At 40.3% G+C, this 27,993-nt stretch overlaps 1 long non-coding RNA gene across 1 annotated transcript; it reads right to left on the minus strand.

Annotated features, from left to right (window-relative positions):
- Positions 1–26: 26 nt before the first annotated feature.
- On the minus strand, positions 27–27,675 carry LOC133378303 (uncharacterized). The gene is made up of 3 exons (XR_009760944.1): positions 27,547–27,675; positions 2,570–2,702; positions 27–343 (listed from the first exon to the last, which is right to left on the minus strand). It is a non-coding gene; the product is annotated as an uncharacterized LOC133378303 (long non-coding RNA).
- Between the last annotated feature and the right edge of the window lie 318 nt (positions 27,676–27,993).

A 27,993-nucleotide genomic window follows, 5' to 3' on the forward strand; every position in this document is an offset into this window, starting at 1 on the left:
TATTTCCATTTATACCTTGCCCCTCATTGGTTAATTATTCCAGGGTGGGTCACAACAACACAACACATGCCCAACAATGCAATTCACAAAAGCTAAATGTTAGAACAGACGATTAACATGTTAAAAATTATAATCATCATAAAAGAAATCCTAAAATGTTCATAACAACAGAAATACAGCAGAAATATATATGGGACATATCTAGGGTTTAGGAATGTTATATAAGGATTGCCTTTTTGGATAAGGTTAGCATTTTTTATACCAATGGTCATCTAATTGTTTCTGGAAGCTCCCAAAAAGGACGTGAAATTGATGATGGTCCCCAGTAGTTTGTCTTCAGGGTCTGGAATAATGAACATCCATATTCATGCATTACTTGAGGTATTCAAGCATTCAAAGAACATGTAGGGAAATTTAGTGTGGAGGGGGCATGGAGGTCTGCCTGCTAGCAAATTACTGTCATAAATTACCATCATTTATTGTTTTGCTTCCTTTACATTTGGAAGTGGATCACCAGGTAGGGTAGAGCCACTACTACACTAGCTTCCTTGTAGATGTGTCACTTTTGCTTACCGGGAGGCAGAGGTGAAGAGACAAGGTTTTGGGGAGGTTGGTGCAGTACAAATGTACCAGCAGAGCCAATCCGGCACTTCTGCCACCACCTCACCGACCTCCCTGCTACCTCACCCCTCTCCCTCCTGGTAAGCAGCTGTGACACACCTGCCAGGAGGCAAGCGCAGTGGCTCTACCCCACCCAACAAACCACTTCTATGAACATAAGAAAATAAGAAGAGCATGCTGGATCAGGCCACTGGCCCATCTAGGCCAACATCCTATTCTCACAGTAGCCAACCAAATGTCTATGGGAAGCCCACAAGCAGGACCTAAGTACAAGAGCACTCTGTCCTTCTGCACTTTCCAGCAGCTGGTATTCAGAAGCATACTGCCTCCAACTATGGAGGAAGACATAGCCATCATGCCTAGCAGGCATAACCTTATCCTCCATGAATTTGTTTAATCCTCTTTTAAAGCCATCCAAGTTGATGGCCTTCACTACCTCTTGTGGGAGCGAATTCCATGCTGAGTGAAGAAGTACTTTCTTTTGTCTTTCCTTAATCTTCCAACATTCAGCTTCATTGGATATTCACGAGTTCTAGTGCTATGAGAAAGGAGAGAAAAGTTTTCTCTATCCACTTTCTCCGTGCCAAGCATGATTTTATACACTATCATGTCGCCTCTTACTTGGTTTTTCTCTAAACTAAAAAGCCCCAGAAGCTTCAACCTTTCCTCATAAGGGAGTTACTCCATCCCCTTGATCATTTTAATTGCCCTTTTCTGAACCTTTTCCAACTCTACAATATCCTTTTGGAGATGAGACAACCAGAATTGTACACAGTACTCCAAATGTGGCCGCACCATAGATTTGTATAGCAGCATTATGGTATTGGTAGTTTTATTTTCAATACCTGTCCTAATGATCCCTAGCATAGAATTTGCTTTTTTCACAACTAACGCAAACTGAGTTAACATCTTCATTGAGCTATCCACTATGATGTTTACATTACTCAAGTCAATTTTGTTAAAATCTATTCCTAGTGGATCACCATTTTCTAAATCTAAAAACAGTTGTTGTCAGCTTCTTTGTTAACTAGACTCTCAGTAGATCTTATAGTCCTGGAGCATAATCTTCCAGGAAAAACTCCTGTTTGACCCCTACTGAAATGAATGAGAGTTGCAGAAGTTTCAAAGACTCTGGATGTCATGGGCCCCACAGAAAACAATTGGCAGGATTGGGAGAATGGGAAGGAGGTTGCAGGAGTTGGAGAAGGTTCTGGTGAGACCATGGAGGAAATGCTTCCTGAGACTCCTGTCAGCTCAGGAGTCCTGTTAATGTTTCTGCTGAGGAAGGCTTCAGCAGCCTCCCCCCCCTTAACCTGCAGTAGAGAGTGAGGAATGCAGTCTACTGTCATCGCTGGCACTTAGGCCAGACTCATTCATGCAGCAGTCAGGCCTTTATGAATCTGCTAGTAAATTCCAAAGAGATAAGGAGGGGGAATCTCACAGAGTCAGAGATGACAGTTTCCCCAAGGTCAAGCAGGCGGGAGAAAAAATGGTTACAACTTGAGAAATTTTCCTATTTTCCCAGGAGAAGCCCCCACCTTGCTTCAAAGACTGGAAGTACTAGATTTAGCTCGTGCAAGTAGAGTGCCCTCCCCTTCTTGTTTATTTGGAGTGTCTTGGGATGAAAGGTTTGTTGTGACAACTTTCCGTTGCTTCCACACCCTAGTGTACCTGCTGAAATCTGTATCTTGATTCATGCCTAGTATGGTTTGATGCTATTTTCCTGTGCAAACCCAGTCTTTGAGCCCTGAGTCTACTTCTCTGGTGAGGAGCTAGGACACTGGACTTGTAACAAAGAAAAATACAATTAAAAGACAGAGTTGCTGTGAGCAGAACTTCACTCAGGCAATGTTCTCACTGGAGAAAAAGTGAAAGGCAATCCAGTTCCTCCTTCTCCTGCAGCCTCTTATGCCCCCTGAAAAGCTGCTCTGGAACTTAGGAGACCCACCAGAAAAATGTGAGGAGTTGCCCTTGCAGCAAAAGTCACTTTCCTCTTTCTGCAGCAGGAGCCTTCGCTGGATCTCATTATCATCACCATCATTTCCATTTCCATTTGCAGAAGGAACACTATGGATCCAAGCCTATGAAAATGGATGCAGTATATTAAAGATACAAATTATGTTTCTTGAACTAAGGCCCAGTCTATCCCTTTGTTCTTTCATTCATCCTGATTCCCAACCTTTTGAGGTAGCAGATTAATTTATGGTAATCTTGTAAAGTGAATCCTACAGAACCAAACAGAAAAAAACCCTGAAATGCATACCAGTAGGCATGTTGTTATTTTTCACATTTTTTATAATTAAATTTGTTTTGTAGCCAAATGGTAAAATGAAAAAGAGTACATTGTAAAAACGCTTTCCCAAGTGCCCTAATAAACATGAGATCTGATACTTTATCACAATTATATATATCATACACACAATTGTAATCAATCTGTTTCTTACCTCTTTGTTTATAAAACATAAATCTTGAACCAGATATCCAAACACTCTTATAATGTGAAAGTGTAGGAACGGCAGGAAATTCAGAACGTTAACCTTTGTAATTTGTACAATAGAAACTAATGTTTAAAGAATTAAGAAACTAATGTTTAAGGAATATTTTTACACAATATAATCCTGGAGAACATACAACACAACTGAGTATATTTGAAACAATTATGAAAATTTGTAGTTTTGTAGAGCTTGTCTTCCTACCAGTCTTTGAAGGGAGGATTCTTTGCAAACATTGTATGTGCAAAAATTACAAAATTCTTTTTCTTGGCAGTCATGTCTCAATTAGCCAAGGTTATTTAGCTTTTAATGACTGAATTTATTCCACTGTGCCACTTAAGCCTAATACTGACTGTAGGCAGCATTTATCTAAATAACTGCACAAGTGGAACAACTTCCGCTTGCCCAACAGGATGTTTCCCTCTCTCCTTTCCCTGTGGGTGTCCTGTGCCATCTCCTAATCTGCTCCAGAGAATTGTGAGAACCCCCAGAACAGATGTAGGGGGTGCACAGGGGGAAGACGGGGAGAAAATTCCATTTCGCAAGGAGAAATACTTGTACTAATGGAACATTTGCCTTCACACTACGTTGAATATAACCTTCTGGTACTTATGAGTAGGGGAAGAAATTCAGTTTGCTTCACATTTCAATGTGAATATATCTAATTAACAGTTCCTGAAGCTGAACTGAAACACAGCTATCCTATGAAATTCACGTCTCCAAAAAATTGTATGCCGTTCTCCAACCAAAAAGCATAAAAAGGCATATATAAGGAAAAAATGTGTGCATGAAAATGCATAATATTGAAAATAACATACAAAACTGGATTCTATTAGGGAAATTTGTTTGCAAAAAATGTGTATATTAGGTGAAATGGGCACTAAAATGATGACCAATTTTCATGAGGGCTATTTTTTTAAAAAAATCACAAACTGATACAGAAATGTGATTTACCGAGTTTAAGATTATAAAAATGAGACCCCGAGAGAAACCAAACAGACAAATTCATCAATCACTATTTATGGAGAAGCAACCCCTCAAGAATGCCACGCTGGATAATCCCCACAATTCGGGCTTTAGGGGGATGTAGAGGGGGAAGCCTCATACAAATTAAGAATGCATATGACCTTTTGCATCATAGTCACAATCTATTGTTCCCCATGTACCCGGTGTTTGTGCACAAATGGAAACTTAGTTGTGCATGCAGAGGACATTTACTGGATTGGACCACAACGGTGTAGTCAAGATAAATTTAGGTACACTTAAGTCCCACTGGATTCAGTGGGATTTCCTCAGTAAGATTTACAGCCTATCAGCTCCTAGAAGAGTCAGACACATCTTATACTGTTTGAACAGTTAGATAGTTTTTACCTTATTCATAATATAAATTAGATTGTATGCTGACACATGTTATTGCTATGTGCCTTTGTCGATTATGCCTTATGGCGACCCTATGAATCAGTGACCTCCAATAGCATCTGTCATGAACCACCCTGCTCAGATCTTGTAAGTTCAGGTCTGTGGCTTCCTTTATGGAATCAATCCATCTCTTATTTGGCCTTCCTCTTTTTCTACTCCCTTCTGTTTTCCCCAGCATTATTGTCTTTTCTAGTGAATCCGGTCTTCTCATTATGTGTCCAAAGTATGATAACCTCAGTTTCATCATTTTAGCTTCTAGTGATAGTTTTGGTTTAATTTGTTCTGACACCCAATTATTTGTCTTTTTCACGGTCCATGGAATGCACAAAACTCTCCACCAACACCCCATTTCAAATGAGTTGATTTTTCTCTTATCCGCTTTTTTCAATGTCCAACATTTACATCCATACATAGAGATCGGGAATACCATGGTCTGAATAATCCTGACTTTAGTGTTCAGTGATACATCTTTGCATTTGAGGACCTTTTCTAGTTCCCTGGTAGCTGCCCTCCCCAGTTCTAGCCTTTTTCTGATTTCTTGACTATTGTCTCCATTTTGATTAATGACTGTGCCAAGATATTGATAATCCTTGACAAGTTCAATATCCTCATTGTCAACTTTAAAGTTACATCAATCTTCTGTTGTCATTACTTTTGTCTTTTTGATGTTCAGCTGTAGTCCTGCTTTTGTGCTTTCCTCTTTAACTTTCATCAGCATTCTTTTCAAATCATTACTGGTTTCTGTTGGTAGTATGGCATCATCTGCATATCTTAAATTACTGATATTTCTCCCTCCAGTTTTCACACCTCCTTCATCTTTGTCCAGTCCTGCTTTCCATATGATATGCTCTGCATACAGATTATATAAATAGGGTGATAAAATACACTCCTGTCTCACACCCTTTCCAATTGGGAACCAAGTGGTTTCTCCATATTCTGTCCTTACTGTAGCCTCTTGTCCAGAGTATAGGTTGCACATCAGGACAATCAGATGCTGTGGCAGCCCCATTTCTTTTAAAGCATTCCATAGTTTTTCATGATCTACACAGTCAAAGGCTTTGCTGTAATCTGTGAAGTACAGGGTGACACATACTTTACCATAAATTCATCATACAACCAACTTGATTAAAGCTTCATTTCATATGGTAATATATTGTAGATGATCTGCTTATTTCTCCTATAAATTATTGGTTACATTTCAAAAAGTAAAATACCAATGTAAAATAAATCAAATTCAACTAGCTCACTCTCTATTATACGCTTTATGCCATGTACTTCAGGATTTTCCCACAGTGCCAATACTATTGTTAGTTACAAACGAAATAGTGTTTCTGTAGTGAAATAAACCACTTTTTAGGTATAGTTTGATAAGAATTTATAACCAACTGATTATTCTCTGACAAACAGATGTCCTATGCCTTGGGCCTAGCAAATGTAAAACACATCTCACTGGAAGTTTATCAGTATTTATTCAGGATTTACTAATTCAGTTTTCCAGTATCCTAATTCAGAATCTTCTATGTGCACCATGACCTACACTTTGAGTCATTCATTTCATCAGAAGGGGAAATGTCACACACACCATCTTAGTTATGCACCAAGAGTTTGTCCATGAGTGTTCAGAATAAGAATGATAGCACATGATTTTATCCCCAAAGACTCTCTCCCATTTTCCTGACAAGTGGCTGGTCATTTGTGGTGGAGTCAATGTATTAATAAAATATATAAATTAGATAGTGTAAGATATTTTAGATGTGGGTGAGATAAAGCTGATTTTTTCAACGTTTGGTGGCACTACTTATAAAATTAGAGTAATGGATGAAGGTTGTTCATATTGTTCAGAATATTACTGATTGCATGTTGCCATTAAGAGTTGTGAGTGTCCTGGGTCAGAGCAACCAAAAATGTCGTTGCACTTTAATAGAGAAATCAGAGCATGTTTTTTGGAAGTGCCCCAAGCCTTTCCTTATATTAGAATGACAAAAACATAGCAGCAATGCAAATATTGAATGCTGAAAAGCTGCTGGAGCCTTGCAGCATGGCCCTTCCTCACTGGCTCCATCACTTGTTCCAACAACCTCTTCCTCCTTCCCAGTACTGCCTCCTCTGTTGCTATTTCCAAATTTCTCTGATTGTGAAAAGCTAACAAAGCACCTGAGCTTTCTACAGGCAGTGGCAGAGGGTGCTGTCATGTCATCCCTGTCTCTAGACTTATTGAATGTGTGCCAACAACACAACAATGCTGGTGGCATCTAAACTGAAGTCTTCACAGACTACATCACCTAAAATAGGAACGGCTAACCTATGGGCCATGGGCTGAATCTAGCTCCCCCAGGAGGGTTTGGAGAAAAAATGCTCTGCTTCAATGTCCACAAGTGTGGTGCTGTGATATTCCCACTGTGGCCTTATGGAGGGAAAGCCAGCCCTGTGAAAATTGGGTGCCTCTAACTCAACTTAACTTGCAAATGGATCTCTTCTCCCTCTGGGGCAGCAACATTGCAGTAAGCTCTTAGGACTCAGGAAACACGAAGGAACATTGTTTTATCTCCCCATCACAGTGCTGGACTGGGAGGACAGAATGCTGAGGTGACAGGCAGTGATTTTTGTATTGTTGTTGTTGTTGTTGGCAGTCAGTTCAAGTTCAGCCTCATGCTATCAAATAATCAATCTATATAGAGAGATATTATTAATATGCTCTCTTTCAAAATTCCACAGCTATGAACACAACTAAGATGCATATAGCCACATATTCTATGTCTTCTCTTTCAGCTTAAAGTTGTGTATTCCTGTAAATAAATACTAATTTTGGTTTCAGAAGAAGTTCCAGAAGTGTAAAATCTACAGGGTCACATGGACTTGCTCGTCTCTGAATCCTGTCATTTGCCCATCTAATCCTGGCTAAAATTAAGTCTCGAGGCTGCAAATCACATCAAAAATATTCTCATGCTGTACACTTGAGAAAAGTGACCTGTTACCCAGATAACTTATCAATATTTACGATGGACAAATCACAAGTTCAATTATTTAACCTAAAAATCCTAGCCCAAATATGAATTCTGAGGGATCGGTGAACAAAAGCCTCAGATTACTGCCTTGGGTGCTAAAGAAACTCTACATACAATAAGCAAATAAAATAAATTAGCTAAAATTAAATAAGAGTCGTCTACAGTCCACAGACATCATCAAAAAGTACTACAATAACAGGCGCAGTTTCGACAATGTGTGATCAAACTGTCAGAAGCAGCTTGGAAAGATATAGACAGAGTGATGCTTAAACAGAGACATTTATGTTTGCTTCACAGTGAAGGCATTTAGTGTACTGCACATAATGAATGCCTGATGGAAACAAAACGTTGTGCTATTTTTGTTATTCTATCTTGTTTCAGTTTATTTAATCACCAGAAGTTTAGAAGTACCCCATTGTCCATATACTGATAAAGCAGCCCATTTTCTGCCTGATTATAGATGAAAAGAAGTCCAGCTCTACAATAATCCTACCCAAAGGATGTTTTAATATTAGATACTAAATATAAAAGCTTGGATCCTGAATTGCCCTTCAGCAAACAGAAGGGCTTCTTCCATGCACAGAAGGGAGTTTGATCCAGTGGAAGCTCCCACTGCTGGAAAGGGACGGAGATGATTTTCAGTGATGTCCCTTACAATCCATGTCACCTCCCATGTAGCTCTGGAGGATCCCCTACTTCTTTTGAGCAGATTTTTAGTGGGAGGAAAGGGGAGGAGATGGAATTGGTGAAAACCATCTCCCTCCCATCAGTGGGACTGTCCCATGAGTTCACACAGTTTAATTCTGGATCCAACCCTAAAGGTTCTTGTCCTGCATTACTCACTTGAAGGGGCAACATCAGGGATACAAAGGGCCTGCAGGGCAACACATGGGCAGAGCAATCCAACTCCAGGGAAACTGGTGTAAGAAGTGCTGGAGCAAGGGAAGCCGGCATAAAGTTCTGCTGCATCCAATTGCCATTCAATTGTCACCCTCCTCCATGGTCAACATAATTTCAATTTTCTGACACTGTCATAGAGCAGGGAGGACGGCTTACAGGCTTCCCTTTGTGAATTCTGACTTTTATACTGTGTTTATGTATATGTTTATATATGGATATTGTTCATGTATTTTGCTTTGTAAATTAATTTGATATGTTTTTTATTGAACCTTGTGTATTCTATTGCAAACCGCTTTGAGATCTTTTAGATAGTAAGCGGTCTATAAAGGGAAATAACAACAACAACAACAACAACAACAACAATAATACTGGCATACATATATGCTGGAGGAAGACTTGTGCCAACTTGTAATGCTAAATCAATATTTAACGTATAGGAATCAAGCAAGTCACTTTAAAAATATTTTGATTATTATGTGCAATCTAAACAAACTGAACAGTGAGTGCTGATTGAAACACATCTGAGGTTGCAATCATGTGCACACTTACTTAAGAGTAAGCCCTCTTTCACCCAGTGAGACTTCTAAGTACAAATGTAGAGGATTATAGTATCAAAAACTGAAATATACTACCTCCTTAAATCAATTTATACAGCACATATGGAGGTCTAATCTTTATAGTTTACTGTATAGTCCAGGTTTACAATCATAACTTTTGAGAAGTCAATATTTTTCTCCGAGAATTCTTGTTCTTAGTACACAGAGAATTAGACAAGCTCCATGCATTCTAGACTGCAGTCTCTTAGCTTTCCTGTACTGATAAAGTTTTGCCTTCTTTGGAAGCACAATTTCTGTTTAAATGCTAAATGTTTATATTTAACTGCATTGAAATGTGAGAGAGCCCTGTATCCTAGCAGCAAATGTTCTATGTATATTTTGTCATCTTTTTTTACTGTGTTTCGGCACTAATCTTATATTAAGGGTCTCTTACTATGCATTTTTTCCACCCCATTACCTCATCATCAACCTTGCAGCAATGAGGATTAATCACACTCTTCTGAAGCATCTTCCTAATTATTTCTCAGATGACAAGAATACATGTAGGTAGGCCTGGGAAAGACTCCTTGTCTGAAACCGTGAAGAGCCACAGCCAGTCAGTGCAGACAATACTGAGTGGGATGGATCAATGGTCTGATTCAGTATAAGGCAGCTTCCTATGTTCTTGTGTTCCTTTTCATGTGCCCACACGGAGAGGCACATTCATCAGTCCCTCTCTTCAGTTGAAGGAATCGGTGGTGGCATCAATTTCTCAAAACTGCTAGCTTTTGCATGCCAGCACTTAAAGAGATTTCTGTACCAAGAAACCACATTATAACAATCAGGTGCCAAAAAGAGACATTAAAGAACAACAGTCAGTTATTCTGTCCCCTTACCCCTCTGTCCAAATTCCAGTATTACTCATTGGAAGTCAACAACAAAGTAACAACAGTATTTCAAGTATTTGACAGATCTGTTGAATGACTAGTTTGGAGGCTGAAGTATTACGTGTTTGAGTCAACAAAAGTCACCAATTTATTTGCAAATTTGCCTTCACATTCACATACAAACAAGCTTAAAATATATTAATTGTAATCAAAAATGAATGGAGAGGAAATGAAGTTGCCCTGATTTTTAGCAAATATTTGATTTTCGCTCACATTAAATGCTCATGGTGAATCGATATGTCTTGAATACTGCACTTAGGCTATTTTAAAAGATGTAATTCCATTTGACAAATGAGGTGAGGTGGGGAAGGAACCAAGTTTCTCAATCCATATTAAATGAAATAGTCAAAGGACAGAAAGTAATAAATGAGAATTAGAAAGCATTTGGTTTTATGTAGGAGCCAATGAAAAAGTAAAAAGTGGAACAATGAGGGATACAGCAGAAAGGAAAATAAAATAAGGGGTATAGAATTCATTAAATCGTTAGCAGGAAAGTTTCAAACAATATATTTATTACTAAATTTAGTCCCATTTTTAATATAAGACATTGCAAACTGTAGTATTTGACTTACTAAAAAAACAAATTCCTTATGCTTTGCTCCTATGCCCAGTGAAAACTAGTGCTGTCCCTAAGCCTGTTCTCAAGTTCTCAAGAGGTTTTCTTCCTCTGCAAAAGAGGGCTTTCTCTCTCAGCTGCAAGGCACTTTAGAATTTCTTTAATTTAATTTTGTGGATGCAGGTGGGTTTAGTGTATCTTTTCAGTCTGATGTGGCCATGTGTTATATGTGTGTGTGGAGCGGGAGTTCTTTCCAGTAAATCTTTCTCCAGAACTCTGCAGTCTCCCCAGCTGCTCATGCTTCAGGGGGAAAAGCCTGAAAAGCCCTATGGAAAGAGTTATTTAATGATATATTCCCAGAAACTTTAGCTTAAACCTGGGATAATGGCAAGTAAACTTCTGAGCACCTAAAATCACTGCACTGACTTTCCTTTTAAGGGAAACCCTCCTCTTTTAAAACATATTTCCACACTGATTTCCTTACAAGTAAAAAGACCTTGCTTTTTAAAAACGGACAAAAATGTGTCAGGCAGCATACCCACTTTCCCACACTTACAGGAAAGCCCAGCTAGAGGTGTGACAGGGTTTTGAGGAAATGTAGGCACCCAGGAAGGCTGCAAAATGCAGACCACCAGAGAGATTATTTGTAGAATAACTTGCAACTCCTGCCCCCTATCACCTTGAAAATAAGGTTAAACACAACAACCTCCCTGCATCCCACCGCCACGAATTGTACCAGCATTCAGTCTCCCGTTTCAGAATTTCCAAATGCAATTTATTTTCTCATTCGCTGCTGCACAATGGCCGTGTGGATGGGCAGGGGAACAAGGAAGAAACTTTCAGCACAGCATAGCACTAGTTTTACCGGAATGTGCTTTGTTGGTCTTTATTGTATTTTAAATTGTTGTTACCCACCCTGAGATCATCTATGACGAAAGATGGGACAGAAATTGCATAAATAAATAAGAATAAATAAACTTTTAAAGGTGCAGGAGTCGTGTCCTTTAACCTATGATGGCAGCAACTTCACTACTGATAAAGGAAAAGCAGGAAAGTCCAACAGGCAAGGAAGGAAAACAGTTACAGATATAACAGTTTTAATAGACAAAGTACCAAGTGAAAAGAACAAGGCTACCCTCCATATTCTGAGCCCAAATGTACACTTCCATGATGGACAGATTGAGCCTAGGTAAAGTAGCTGAACCTAGTAGCAGCAGTAGCAACAGAACAGAACCTAGAATGAAGACCAGAATATCTACTTGCCTTATCCTTCGGGATAATTGATACAAGAAATGCTTCAGAACCTTAGTTTTGATAATTTAATTAGGCAATTAGCAGCAGCAAGCCCTTAACTTTCTTTCTCCCCTGACATAAGATATGCACCATGATGAAAACATATATCCATTTAAGACCTGGGAGGAAAGCAATGTTTGGCCCTTGGCAGGAAGTGGAGGGTTTTAGTAGTTCTAGCTTGCTCTGGTAATAAAACTGATTTGGTTTGGGGACATGAATTGAGGTTATTTGGGAACTAGCAGGGCCCAGTTCTAGTTGTCTGTGTACAGTAGGGGTCTCCAATGTGGTCCCTATGGGCACAATGGCATCCTTCATGTCTTTCCCATGAACCCCACTCCAACATACACATATTGCCCCTTTGATTATGAGATGATAGTGGTTACCTTTTTTCCCTTGAAAAGTACATAGAGCACAAGAAGGAAGTTAGAAGAAGGAAGCTCTTTCCCACTTTCTTTTTCAACTCTGTGCTTTTCAAGGCTCAAATTAATTCAGTTGGATCTGACTGTTATAGATTCCTTGGAAAAGTGAAATGTGTGTGCACACTTTCTCTCTGTTTCCTGGGGAGAGGTGCTAATCTTGGCAAGAGAAGTGACCAAAGAGGTGCTATCCATCAAATAAAATGATTGGTGACTCCGGTATACAGTACTTGCCCATTATATAGTAAAAAGTCTGCACAAGGCTCCAATGTTTATCACTAAAGGCTTCTCTAAATTTCAAACCGCCAAGGGAACAAAACAATATAAGTGTTTTCCTAAGCTGTCATAAATGTCATCATAAACTAGAACATCCATCCATCCAGGAAGCAAAACTTCTATCTCTTTGGAATTTTCTCAGCTAAACCTCAAAATATGGGGGATACTTGTGTGTGTGTGTGTCCTGTACCCCTTTTGCCAGCACACAGAGGGAGAGGGAAAGGGTTGCTTTTTGGTCAATTATTGTATTCATCTCTTCTGCTTTTTATGGGTGTACTACTATGTGATATTGTTTGTTCCAGTGCAGGTTAGCCTTCCATTTCTTTGACTTGTTTATTGAGTATGAGGGTCCTGGCAGATGCCCAACCACGCCAGCTGCTGGTACCAGTTCTGATTACACTACCGTACCTAACTAGGGATGGATGAATCTTCTCAATTTCTCATTTATTCAATCTTCAGTTCATCTCTGTAGCAGTTTCTGGGGTTGTTTTTTTTTTTAACTCTGCATAAAAATTCCTCATAGTATACATATTTTTGTTTGCATATAAGCAAATTGCTCAAATATTTTGTACATATTTCCACTAAGGTAAGCATTTTTGTATAGACCTTTCCTTAATGCAAACTTTTTTTTTGTATGCATTTTTGACTGGAGAACTGCATTGCAAAATTTAGAGAAGTGCAAATTTTGAAAGATAGCTCTGCTGTTCAGCTTGCTTATTAGTCTGGAAAGTGTGAATTAGTTAGGTTCACAAGAACATGCAAGTCAAATTAAGTTCTTCTGCCCCATCTCTGTATCTAATTTAGGTTTTCCTCGGGAAAACAGCTGAATAAGTCCTGCTGGCACCTATGTGAGGAGCTACTGTAAGTAGCACTAGGATTTCTGTTAATTTTTAAGCTCTGTAATTTAAAAAAAAAGCTGTTGTGGGAAAAATAGGTGCCAAGAGATTTTCACACCACATGTACTATTCAGCTGTTAGGAAAGTGAATAAATGAGGACAGTCGTAGCAATGGCATTGCTATGCAGCAGAGATGCTTACATAAGTTCCTGCTTCCACCTCCAGCAACTGCCACTTTAACACAACAAATTCAATATAACAAGCTGGTGCTGTTTCTCCATTTTGCTAATTGCATGGTAATCCTGTCAGTACGTTGTCAAATTAGTGCAATCTCTTACATGTCATCTCTTTATTATAGAGCTCCACTGGTAGCTTTCTTTCAGTTGCCCTTGTTCAGCTTATCAAGATGTCTTTTACAAAAACCACCTGCAATCATCAAGCCACTGACTGTGCAGTCGGATTCAGGGGGATATAATACCAGAAGAAGCTGGTTCTAGAGTACGGGGGGGGGGGAATAGCATACCTAGGGCTGGGGAGCATGGAATTCTGCCCAGGAGGATAAAGCCATGGTAAGGATATAGGTAAAATTAATCTGGCATTTTGACGATCAAAACAAAGGCCCAGGAAAAATGATCAAAACTGAAGATAAATTATTTATGATAAGCTTTCCCACTTTCTTGCTTCATTTCACTTCAATACCCTTCCATATGAAAGGATTCCTTGCTTCAGTTCTGATGATCATATATACATTTTGTAATTTCATAGGTGCCAAAGTTGGAAAGTGCAAAAAGTGGCTTAACTGACAGCACCTTGCCTTCTCACACTGTCCCCATTTTGCCAGAGGCAAAAAAGTTCAGGATTGCAAAGACCATGAAACACACTTATGGAGAAAATTTGTTGCTTTACTAAAGCAAATGTTTCTAGGCAGGCAGGCGGGCAATAAAACACTTATAGAAGCATCTAATGAGCACAGTTGTTACCTTAAGTCTCCTTTCTGTTGTCCAGGAGCCCCAGATAAGAACAATGGAGAAATCTCAGGTGGCCACCCTCTTACACAGCACCACACCAATGGTCTATGTTGAAGGGCCCAGATGAGGAATTAGGGACCCTTATTTATACCAAAAAGAGCCCCTGGACTTGGGTGCAGGTTTGTACCTGTGACTGTAACTAGCTATACCTGTGGGGATGGTTTCTTTTAATTTCAGTCTCAAGCTACTGCCTTTATTTATCAATTTTGTTGGTCAGTGTTGCCTGCTTTGTAGAAGCCTGATTCCTTGCAGCTGCCTTTGAAGGCCAAGTCCCCAGGACTTAGCAGTATGTGTGAAAACATCCTCCCTGATGATCTGTTGGCATCCACTATCTATTTTTGCCAGTTAAGAGCCTCTCTTACATCATCGGTATTACATCAACAAAGCTTCTCAGACTTATGTACTATTGTATTCTACATAGGCCAGGTGAGAAAGAAAGCAACAAGCCCACCTGGCTAGGATACAGGGGTGTGAGACAGGAGTAAAGGACAGGGGGATGGAGCATGCCACACTACACTTCCTCGTTACATTGAGATGTCTTGCAGTCATTCCCATACACCCCCATGCTATGCATATTCCCTGCACCCTGGACAATACAAAATATGCCTTCCACATATTGCAAAATTAATCATGATAGCATACAGCTAACATGCCAAATGGATGTAAAAGTGTTTCAGTAGCACTTAGGAATTAGGAAAGCATGAGAACCAGATGTAGATGAGTATTACCATTATGTACTGTTTTCTATCCTAAACCAGACTGTCTTGCTGCCAAACTATCCAGTAGTGTTACTATTTACCTCATATATATTGAATTTATTCCTTCCTATTTGGAAATGACAGTATGGCCCCCTCTCTCCCCCCCCCCCGATATTGTAAAGTGAGATCTTCAGCTGAATTCACAAAACATTCTACTGGCAGAAGAATATCTTGACCAACCTTAATTTCCAAAGAACTGGATGTACTTTTATAAAAAGCCATGATGCCAACATAGCTAAGTGTAATAATTCAGGATAATATTCCCAGTTGCTTTTCAGGTTGACAATTATAATAAACCAGTTTTTATTTCAGTATTTTTATTTTATTACAATCTTATAAATATATATTCACAAAAAATGCAAGACTTAAGACTGACTTTTCTTGGTTACAGTGATTTTCTGCATAATGACGAAGCCATTTTGGCAATACTGCCTTTTCTGAAGCTTGAGGCCTCAGCCAGCATGCAAAAACAGAGAATAAATGTGCACATCTACTCAGAAATAAGCTCCATTGAGTTAAATGGGACTTACTCCAAGGTAAGTGAGTACTGGATTGTAGCCTAACACTGCAGTCTTTCTACCCTTATCTGAAAGTAAGTCCCACTCAGTAGGCTTTCTTCTGAGTAGACATGCACAAACACTATGCACTTTTAAAATTTCCTGAATGTGACAAAATTTCTTTTTGAAAGTATACAGTGGGGAGCCTTTTTTCACAGTGCCACCACCAATGGATGACTGAAGAAACTCTTAAAATGGTTAAAGAGAGAAGGAAAGCAAAAGCAAAAGGAGATAGAAACAAGGTCAGAACCCTAAATGCAACTATACAACAACTAATACGTAGGGACAAAGAAAACTATTACAATAGTTATTGTATAGAAATAGAAAAGGACAACAAAATGGGAAGAACAAGAGCCCTATTCCAAAAGATTAGAGAAATGAAAGGGAAATTTAAACCACGAGTAGGGATGTTGAATAATCAACAGGGGAACACACTGACTGACCGAGATGAAATAAAAGGAAGATGGAAGCAATACACTGAAGAACTCTATAAAAGAGATGACAGGATGACTGATTCATTCATGGATGAACCATATGATGAAGAACCAGAAATTTTAGAATGTGAGGTGAAAGCTGCTCTTAAAATTCTTGGAAGAAACAAATCACCAGGAATAGACGGCATACCAATAGAGTTGTTACAAGCTACTGAGACTGAATCTGTCCAAATTTTGACAAGAATTTGTCAAGAAATATGGAAAACTAAACAATGGCCCACAGACTGGAAGCGTTCAATATATATCCCACTTCCAAAGAAAGGGGATCCCAGGGAATGCAGTAATTACCGAACTATTGCCTTAATATCCCATGCAAGTAAAGTAATGCTCAAGATTCTACAACAAAGGCTCTTACCATATATGGAGCGAGAAATGCCAGACGTCCAAGCTGGATTTAGAAAGAGGCACCAGAGATCATATTGCAAACACACGTTGGATAATAGAACGGAGCAAGGAATTTCAGAAGAAAATCACCCTGTGCTTTATAGACTACAGCAAAGCCTTTGACTGTGTAGATCATGAAAAACTATGGAATGCTTTAAAAGAAATGGGGGTGCCACAGCATCTGATTGTCCTGATGCTCAACATATACTCTGGACAAGAGGCTACTGTAAGGACAGACTATGGAGAAACCGATTGGTTCCCCATCGGAAAGGGTGTGAGACAGGGGTGTATTTTATCATCCTATTTGTTTAATCTGTACACAGAACATATCATACGGAAAGCAGGATTGGACCAAGATGAAGGAGGTGTGAAAATTGGAGGGACAAACATCAATAATTTAAGATATGCAGACGATACCATACTACTAGCAGAAACCAGTAATAATTTGAAACGAATGCTGATGAAAGTTAAAGAGGAAAGCACAAAAGCAGGACTACAGCTGAACGTCAAGAAGACTAAAGTAATGACAACAGAAGATTGATGTAACTTTACAGTTGACAATGAGGACATTGAACTTGTCAAGGATTATCAATAACTCGGCACAGTCATTAACCAAAATGGAGACAATAGTCAAGAAATCAGAAGAAGGCTAGGACTGGGTAGGGCAGCTGTGAGAGAACTAGAAAAGATCCTCAAATGCAAAGATGTATCACTGAACACCAAAGTCAGGATCATTCAGACCATGGTATTCCCAATCTCTATGTATGGATGTGAAAGTTGGTCTGTGAAAAAGGCGGATAAGAGAAAAATCAACTCATTTGAAATGTGGTGCTGGAGGACAGCTTTGTGCATACCATGGACTGCGAAAAAGACAAATAATTGGGTGTTAGATCAAATTAAACCAGAACTATCACTTGAAGCTAAAATGTTGAAACTAAGGTTATCATACTTTGGACACATAATGAGAAGACATGATTCACTAGAAAAGACAATAATGCTGGGAAAAACAGAAGGGAGTAGAAAAAGAGGAAGGCCAAACAAGAGATGGATTGATTCCATAAAGGAAGCCACAGACCTGAACTTACAAGATCTGAGCAGGGTGGTTCATGACAGATGCTCTTGGAGGTCGCTGATTCATAGGGTTGCCATAAGTCGTGATCGACTTGAAGGCACATAACAACAACAACAACAAAAGAGGATTTGACAAGTTCTTGGAGGAGAAGGCTATCAAAAGCTACTTTCCACAATGGCCATGTTCTGCCTCCACAATCAGAGGCAGTATGCTTCCGTGTATAAGTTTCTGGAAGCGCAGGATCGGAGAGTGCTGTTCTGCTCAGGTCCTGCTTGCAGGCTTCCCATGGGCATCTAGTTGGCCACTGTGAGAACAGGATGCTAGACTAGATGGGCCACTGGCCTGATCCAGCAGGCTCTTCATATGCTTGTAAGACTTAACATCTGCTGAATGATCCTGTTCTACGCTTTCATCTCGGCAGTTTTCATTCACAAGTATATGAATGGAATCTTTAGGCCTCCTGCCCTGGCACTTTGGGAGGAAGGGTGGGATACAAATTTAATAAATAAATAAATAAAATTCCTAAACTTCACACAGTGCAAAATCAAAGGAAGGAGATGGAATCAACTGTTTTCAAGCTAGATTTCTGATGCATTGTTGGGCACAACTGATCTCAAGAATCGTTGCCTTTAAGATTATTATTTGTTTATTTATGAAGCGCCAAAAGGTAAACTAAGTGCTGTACAGAGTACATTTCTTTAGCCAGGCCTCACCCAGAGGCTTACAGTCTACAAAAACAGAAAACAATGGAAAAAGGAGAGATAGGACAGGATGGGGCAAATAAATCAAAATAACACGTCAATAGATCGATTTCCTGTTACTATTTAAATAAAGAAGCAGAAAACAGTAGTCAGGTGTCATGTGGGAGAAAGTTCTAATGACAGGGTTCAGTGAGGGACAATGAATGGTCAACAGAAGTAACTCTGCAGTTGTAGAAGAAGAACAAAGGCTGCAAGCAGCAAAGAATTGTTTTTTGTCTTTTAAAATCTGTATATTTGTTTTTAATGTTTTTAACTGCTGTAAACTGCCCAAAGAGCTTCAGCTGTGGGGTGGTATATAAATGTAAATAACAACAACAACAATAATAAAAGGGAAGGAAGGAATGCACAGAATAACAGAAGAATTAAAGCAGAAAGTGGGAACAGAAAATGAAAGCAGGGAGATCAAGCAGAAGATTTTACTGCCAGCTCAAACGTTGGTTCATTGGTAAAAGATGTATAGCCTCTTCAAAGGCCCCTTAACCTTTAACCTGCCCCCAAAGCTACTAGTTTTAGAACTCTTCACTGGGTACCTTGTCTCACTAAAACTGGGGCAGCCAGAGGTTTGGGATTTGTGAATGTCATTCAAGGGCCCCTTCCCCAGTCTGTACGCTCTGTCCACTGAACTTTTGCTCTGTGCTTTTTCCAGTGCGCTCCCTAGCTCAGTGGTAGAGCACATGCTTTGCATGCAGAAGACCCCAGGTTGGACGCAGAAAGACTGCTGTCTGAAACCCTGGAGGGCTGCTGCCAGTCAGTGTAGATAAAAATATGGGGAATCTGTTGGACTGCAACACTCATCCTCTCTGACCATTGGCCATGCTGGCAGAAGCTGATGAGAGCTGGAGTCGAACAACACTTGGAAGGCCACAGGTTTCTCATTCATGTTGTAGACAATGCTGAGCTATGTTCCCTAGAATCCAGTAGACTCAGTGGAAGGGTTCCAGCAGTACTACAGCCCACTGCAAAGCAGTAGACATAATTACTGCAACAGAACTGTGATGGATTGATGTAAGTGCCCCATTCCACCATTGGTCACCACTGGGATAACTACAGGTTTCTTACCATCATTGGAATTCATTGGCATCTCTATTCCTGCCTTGTGGCAGGGAGTTGATGGTGGTTTTTTGTTCTATGATTCTATTTCTAATCCATATAGTTTATTCCAAATCAGTCTTAAGTAGTCACACTATAAATAGTTACAATTGCCATACCTCCTTTTAAATGTTCACTGGAGAACTGTGGAGAGGACATCCTTGTACCACTGTTTAACTACTGTGCAAACAATATGGTGGTTAAAGGGTCTGTGTAAGAGGCAACAGATCTGTATACTGAGTGATCTTAGGAATGTTTTGGTAAAAATAAAATGAGTCCCTATGGATCTGTCAGGGTTTTTTTTTCTGTAAAAATGGCAAAGCAGGTGTGAAGACTATAAATATTTCAGTTGGAATTTCCCCAGCAAATTGCCTAGTAACTGCCTAATTCAAGAACTGGAAATATATTAAAAATGAATGGACTCTTGAAAAGTAAAAAATAAATGGCTGCTGACTGCATTTAAGAAGGGAATCTATCATCACAGCTGCTATCCTCACATTCAAATTTATCTCTAGTCTGTATTCATGCATTACAGCAGGCATTCTAATGAAACACTTTTATTACTTGCTTCCCCCTGCCTTTTGCTATGTCAGGGAAGTGAGAGGATACCACAGTATTTAGCTTAAAAAAATGTTCCCACTGCACAGTTCTGATAATCAAAAACATTAACCTCAGTAAGACTTGTGGTACTATACAAATAACTTGCAAAATGCATCATAACTTGAATGTAACGTGTTTATTTTAAAATGCATATCCCACTAGATTAGGCAACAATACACTTCATCCATCAGCATCCACCAGTATAAAAATACATGTGGCATTATCCTTTCCAGTGCCAGCAAGGATGTCCCACACATGGAGGGAACCTCATGAAAGTTAAGAAAACCATTTTCTCCCTCTCCTTCCTTGATTCATGTGGAATGCACCCAACTGACACCTGGCCTCCACAGAAAATATAAGGCCTGTAGGAACATTCAGTATCCCCATTCAGTCTTACCTTCTTTATTCTTTCAAGGAACATCTTAAAAGAATCCCAAGAAAACACAAACCAGAACCAGTTTAACTGAAACCAGAGGTCCTCTAAATCATAACAAAAGGCAACTAAATGAGTCTTAAGGAAAGGATCTTATCGGCCATTGCCAACTGGTCTCTCTAGGAATTCCACAGGGAAGGAGCCACCACGGGGAAAGCCCCATCGCTCATCTCCTCATGTCTCAGCTCATGCGGCAAAATAACCATCAGCAGAGAAGACTCCTCTGAAAATATTTTACCTAAGTGAAAACATGTGGAAGAGGTATGACTTCATTTCAGTGCTCCTAAGTCACTAACGCATCATTATAATGAATAGAACATTTGTGTGAGATGTACAGCTTGCATATGTAAATCCTTTTAGAGTGGAGAATGAACTACATTTTTGTGCACCATCTTGTGGGATCCCTGTCAGTAGAAACTGGTCCATCCAGAGCAGACAGCATACATTTTGCCCTCATTACAATAAAGTCTCCAACTGGCAACCATTCACTTACATGGGAGAAAGTAAATAAGTGCATTCAGCAAAACCTTTGGGAATAAGCTAGACTTGCTCCCTGCCCCAATGATTGAGAATCAAATCTGTGCCTCCACCCTTTCATCTGCATATTCTCTCCCTGGGTTTTGTTACTTTGTCACCTTACAGAATATTGAGAGTGTGTTTGGAGTTGGAGGGGATTAATATAAAGATGGTAGTAATTTCCTTGAAGAGTTTTTATCTAAAAATACTGTATGCTAAAAGTCACATTGCACATATTTTATAGGGAAGATTCAGCAGCTTGAGGGATGAGGGGTGTATAAATTACTGTCAAAGGTATAGTGTGCTGAGAGACATCAGGAAGGAAGAATGATACTTTAGAAAAGCCTACTGATCGTTTGAACACATAGAAGCTTTAATGAAACCACAAAACTGCATTTTGTTTTAGGCTTTTTTGTATATTGGCACTGAATTTTGCATAAAACAAAATTTCAAGGAGAATTTGGCATTTCCAACCAAGGATAAATACCTGAAGAGTGTCAAGGAAAGTTAAAAGAGATTTATTGCAGAATCCTAGGCACATTTACTCAGAAGTCCTGTTGAATTTAATGCAGCTTACTCCCAGATAACTGGGGATCCTGTGAACTCAATGGGGCTCACTTCTGAGTAGACACTATCAGATTACGCTGTCAATAAGATTAACAACATTTCTAAGGGGAGCACATCCTGTTTATATTTTATTTTACTGCAACAAGACAAAAACATAAACAAATTGCATGTGGCAATTTACTATCTATTGGTTTTATGTTTATTGGCAATTGCTTTTACCATGTAACTTGTATCTTAATAAGTATATGAACTGTCATTCTTTATATGATTTTACACTGATTTTATGCCTTCTACATTAAATTTTACCTTTGTAGTCCCTTTAGTACCAATCCCTATGTATATGTGTGTGTGTGTGTGTATTGTATTTTATGTATTTTAATTGTATTTTAATTTATTTTAATGTTTTTGTGATTTTACTGTTTACAATTTTATATGTACATGTTTGATTTTATTTTTGTAAGCCGCCCTGAGTGCCCTATTATAGGGTAGAAGGGTGGGATAGAAATATTTTAAATAAATAAATTTGATCTCCATTTATTAGTATTCTGCCATCAATGGAGAACTTTTATATAACTATAATAAATCTTTTACCCTAGCTTTCATCTTAACAAGCATGGATAGTGGAGCCTTCAGAAATAAATACAATGAGTACTTCTGAGCATTGCTGCATGATACTGGGTGTTCTTTAATATGGCCTGTGGTTTTGCTAGCCAATGGAACAATGAATGGGCTATTTAAATCAAGGGGGAACTTCAACTATTTCAACACCTGAAAGATAAAAAGACCACTCTCCTTTGCATGTCCTCCTATAAGAATAAAAAGACTCACTGTGGGGAAGGTTATGTGTACGTAGCAAGAAGAGGAAGACTTTAGAGCAGGGGTTCCCAAACTGTGATCCATGGCCCACAAGTGGCCCATAAGCTTCAAACAGACAGTTCACAGTATATCTGTACAAATAAAATTAAAAAACCATACAGCACCTAACACAGCACAGTACAATTGCTGCAACAGGCAAAAAAATCATTAAGTGATTCACCAAGACCCTCAGCAATTTTCAAGGGTCCATGAGGGAAAAAAGTTTGGAAACCACTGCTTTAGAGATTATATGAGGCCCATTGGCCTTTCATTGGCTGAAAATCATAGTTCAGTCCCCCTCCACGGGAAAAACTCTCACAGAGCAGTTTTTCACCAGCAAGGAAGCTAAATGGGCCTTTCCTGCTCTTTCTGAAGTCTTTCTCCACCTGTCCAAACATTCCTTTCTCAAGGTGAGATATTTTTGTCCTTGGGGAATGCATAACTAGTAAAGCAGAGCTGGATGGATGTAAACAGAATCAAGACAGGGGCCTAATTAAGATGGGCTAGGCCTGCTTCAAATTCTGCAAGCAGCAAATTGATCAGGGATGCTCATATCATTCATCACTCCGACATCAAATACACACCCCATCCTGAACAGAATCAAGAAGAACAATAACTTGAGGCCAATTTAGGCATTTTCTCTAAAGTTTCAGTTGTGGCCACAAAGAACAGCAATTTCTACCATATCCTAGAATTGAACGTGTCTTATTAACTCACACTGTTGCACATCTCTACCCCCCTTCCATATCATTGGCTGCCATCTGTAGAGGGTGGGGACATATTACATACCATAAGAGTACAACAAAAGGTAAATTCTACTGGAGGATGGAGGAACTAGATGTGTAGATTATTGTTGTTGTTGTTGTTTAATAATAATAATAATATCCTACCCTTCCTCCTAGAAGGAGCTCTGGGTGGCAAACAAAGGACAAAACACCAAAAACATCTTAAAACATCTCAAAAACAAAACATATTAAAACATTTTAAAAATAAAACATATTAAAAACATCTTTTAAAAAATCATTAAAAACATCTTAAAAAGCAGTCCCAAAACAGACACAGACTGGGATAAGGTCTGTGCTTAAAAAGCTTGTTGAAAGAGGAAGGTCTTGAGTAGGTGCCAAAAAGGTACTAGAGATGGCTCCTGTCTAATTTAAGGGAGGGAATTCCAAAGGGTAGGTGCCATAACACTAAAGGTTCATTCAGGCCCTCCCTTAGCATGTGCGGGGCCCGAGGCAAAAGCATAGTTGGGGGCCCCCCACATTTGCTCCAGGTCACCATCTTAGTCTTGGCCAAGTTGCTGAGGGGTGCAGGCAACAGTCCCAGAACTGTCGGCCCAGCTCACTGTCCCCGGGGCAGCTACCGCTCGCTGACCGCAGCAGGAGCAGCAGTGGCGGCGGAGGCTTCAGCATGGCGGGTGGGCTGGCAGGCGAGTGAGCCCCTGTCCCAGGCGGAGAGAAAGATAGAGAGAGAGCACTGCACTCTGCCTGGCATGGCGAAGGTGAACAGGGAGGAAGGGAGGAGCTGGCTGGTGAGCAGATCGCCAAGCGTGGGGGGCCCCCAAAGCACGGGGCCTGGGGCAACTGCCCTGCTTCCCGGTGCCTAGGGGCAGCTCTGGGTCCATTTCCTATGTTCTGCAGAACAGATCTTCTTATAAGGAGACCCTCACCTGCAGAGCACAGTGATTGACTTGGTATATATAAGGAGTACGATGATCGTTCAAGTAACATGCAGAACAGAAGAACCTTATAACAGGGTTTCACTATGGAATCAAAAAAGAGGATTGGGGGGATACAAAAATGGCATTAATGGAAGTGATGTGAAATACTTGGAAGAGGAGGAGGAGGAGATGACAAAATGTCAGAATAAGGGATACTCTTTCTGAACACAAGTAAATCACTCAAAAAACTAAAGAACTCACAGACTTAATAAGTCCATCCAGGCTGCTGAAGCTTCCATGTAATTTGCTACAGAAATTAATGTGAGAAGGTGGCATATGCTATGCTTCGTTCCAAGCAGTGCCATTGTCAGCGCTCCTTTGATTTTCTTTTCACACAAAAGCTTCTCTCTCACTAAAGGAATGCAAGCATTCACCCAGGTCCAGCACCAGGCATGAGTGGGCCCTCAGGCACTCACACACACCCATGTAGCCAGCCCAGGTTTAAATAGGCCTGCCCAGCCGCCCTGCCTTCCACATCATCACACGCTGAGATGACAACACAGGAGGTGGGATGGCTGAGTCTATTCAAGCCCATACTGTCTACATGAGGGATGTTGTCTGGGAGGGTGGAGCTCCCACTCCCACTCATCTGTGCCAGCACTGGACTGCAAGGCATGATTTAGTCTGGGGTAAGGTGCTGATGCCCCTGCCACCTTCTTGGGGGCATCAACTCCTTATCCCAAGTCGCAAATCATGCCCTGCGACCCAATGCTGGTGTGGATCATGGAACTTCCTCTCCCAGCCGCAGCCTATAGATTTAGGCATTTGGGCCCTTCTGAGCCGCAGGGGTCTTCAAGGCTGTGCTAGACCTGGCTGCCCACTGGCACCAGACATGCTTTCACATGATTAGTCTAGGCAAAAGTGTCATGCCATCCCTCCTCCTGGCCAGTCACCCGCCCCATCCTGCTTTGATACTAACGCCTCCTTTATTATTACTCCTACTTCTGCCATCACTATGGACATCTTGTTTGTCTGCTAATTTCTTTTCACAGAAACCATCATACACATACTTACCTGAGAATAAGTCCAATGAATAGACATGTACAGCATTGCACTATAAGCCCAGGCTCTGACAAGTTCATAATTAATCACAATCAACTCTGAAAACCACCCTTACCATTTGGTAATCAAATTATATGCCAAGAATTTAAGTACAACTGAATTCTGCCACCCACATACATTTTGCAAATTTGCAGAATGTCTCTTGTTGATTCTGGTAGGGCATACAGCTGTGCAGAGCATGGAAGTGTTGCCTTAAACAACTGTTCTTTAACCTTGGGTCCCTAGATGTTGTTGGACTACAACTTCTGTCATTCTTGGCCATTGGCCAAACTGGCTTGGGTGGGTGGGAGTTGCAGTCTGATAACATTGAGGGTCCCAAGGTTGAAGAACAGTCCCTAAACCACTAGAAAACTTTCACAGGCCTCCCAGCTTCGAGATTTCAGCAGGCATTCCTCAGACAATTGCAAACATTTCTTTGGAGCCATTTTTTAATATAAAATGAAAGCTGAGACTCCTAAGAAGCTGAATTCTGGATCCAATAGAGGAAGCTGAATTTTGGAATCAAGGCATATTTATTTATTTATTTTTATTTATTTATTGCACTTGTATACCGCCCCATAGCCAAAGCTTTCTGGGCAGTTTACAGCAATCAAAAACATTAAAACAAATATACAATTTAAAACACATATTTTAAAAATAAGTTAAAACACAATTTTAAAATTTAAAACAATATAAAAACAATTTAAACGACATGCTAAAACACATGCTAAAATGCCTGGGAGAAGAGGAAAGTCTTGACCTGGCGCTGAAAAGATAACAGTGTTGGTGCCAGGTGCACCTCATCAGAAAGATCATTCCATAATTTGGGGGCCACCACTGAGAAGGCCCTCTCCCTTGTTGCCACCCTGAGCTTCCCTCCGAGTAGGCACCCGGAGGAGGGCCTTTGATCTTGACCGTAGTGTACGGGTGGGTTCATATCGGGAGGGGCATTCCATCAGGTATTGTGGTCCCAAGCCGTGTAAGGCTTTATAGGTCAAAACCAGCACCTTGAATCGAGCTCAGAATCATACAGGCAGCCAATGCAAGTGGGCCAGAATCAGTTTTATATGATCAGACCGTCTGGTCCCTGTTACCAATCTGGCCGCTGTATTTTGCACAAGCTGCAATTTCCGAACCGTCTTCAAAGGCAGCCCCACGTAGAGTGCATTGCAGTAATCTAATTTAGAGGTTACCAGAGCATGGACAACTGAAGCCAGGTTATCCCTGTCCAGATAGGGACGTAGTTGGGCCACCAACCGAAGCTGGTAGAAGGCACTCCGTGCCACCGAGGCTACCTGAGCCTCAAGTGACAGAGATGGTTCTAGGAGAACCCCCAAGCTACGAACCTGCTCCTTCAGGGGGAGTGCAACTCCATCCAGAACAGGTTGGACATCCACCATCTGGTCAGAAGAACCAGCCACTAACAGCATCTCAGTCTTGTCTGGATTGAGCCTCAGTTTATTAGCCCTCATCCAGTCCATTGTCGCAGCCAGGCACCGGTTCAGCACATTGTCAGCCTCACCTGAAGAAGATGAAAAGGAGAAATAGAGCTGCTTGTCATCAGCATACTGATGGCAACGGACTCTAAAGCTCCGGATGACCGCACCTAATGGTTTCATGTAGATGTTGAACAGCATGGGGGACAGAACTGACCCCTGTGGAACCCCATACTGGAGAGTCCAGGGTGCCGAGTAATGTTCCCCAAGCACCACCTTCTGGAGGCGACCTGCCAAGTAGGGGTGGAACCACCGCAATGCAGTACCTCCCATATATACATTTGTCTTTAAACCCAGTAATATAGGGAAGGTGATAATAGGTGTAGTATAGTACAGGGGTAGCCGATGTGATGCCCTCCAGATGTTGTCTACTGGCCACGCTGGTTAAAGCTGAGAGAAACATCTGGAGGGCACAACGTTGGCTACCCCTGGTATACTATGCAGGACTTCACTCTAAGAGCGGCCCCGGACTGTAGCAGCAATTCTCCCTCCTTGACGAGTGTGATTTCTCCTTAATCTCTTGAGGAATATTCACAAGTTTTCCCCTCCCCTAAATGCCACCCCTTCTCAAACTGCCCACTTAAAAGTTTCACCTCTCACATTTTTTATATCTACTTTTAAACTATAATTCATTTATGATGGCCTTTCCTATTCTATGCATCCTCCAATATAACAGTTTAATCAGGAGATACTTTGGATGTTGTGAACACATCTTCAGTGCAGGGCTGAACTAGACTGTGTTGCAATTTCCCTTAAATCCTCCACAAACATTAGCTTGTTTTAGCGTCTCTAGTACATAAAGGAGGTCAACAACTGATGATTATGCTGTTACCCCTACTTAGCATTTGAAGAATACATTTTTATTAAGCTGAAATTACCTATATGATTTGTGAAGTGGTACCTTCAACCGTATTTAGAATTTGTAGTCTTCATTCCATCAGTGACACTGCCCTTTTCTTTTGTATAGTATTTCAATTCTCTTCTCCAGCAGCTCCATCTGTTCTCATTTTGAGTTGACAAAGGGGAGTCACATGGCAGAGAATAGCAGATCTCACACACTGTAGCTCTTACAGTAACCACTGCACTAATTAATTAATTTATTTTCTGCAAGAAATCATATGAAATGTGCTGCAGCTGGGTAGTTTCCACTCAGCATAAACTTTGGATCAAAAGTGAATGCATCATCTCTGCCAAAAGAGGTGGAGAGAGTTTGCTCTCTATTTTGAGTTCAAGAGAAAGAGTGAAATCTCAAGTGCAGCTGAAGCCATCAAAGGAGTGCCAATCCAGTGTTTGCATAATATCTATTAGCATATGACTAGCAGAGC

This window comes from Rhineura floridana, chromosome 2 (genome assembly GCF_030035675.1).
Source record: "Rhineura floridana isolate rRhiFlo1 chromosome 2, rRhiFlo1.hap2, whole genome shotgun sequence".
NCBI lineage: Eukaryota > Metazoa > Chordata > Lepidosauria > Squamata > Rhineuridae > Rhineura > Rhineura floridana.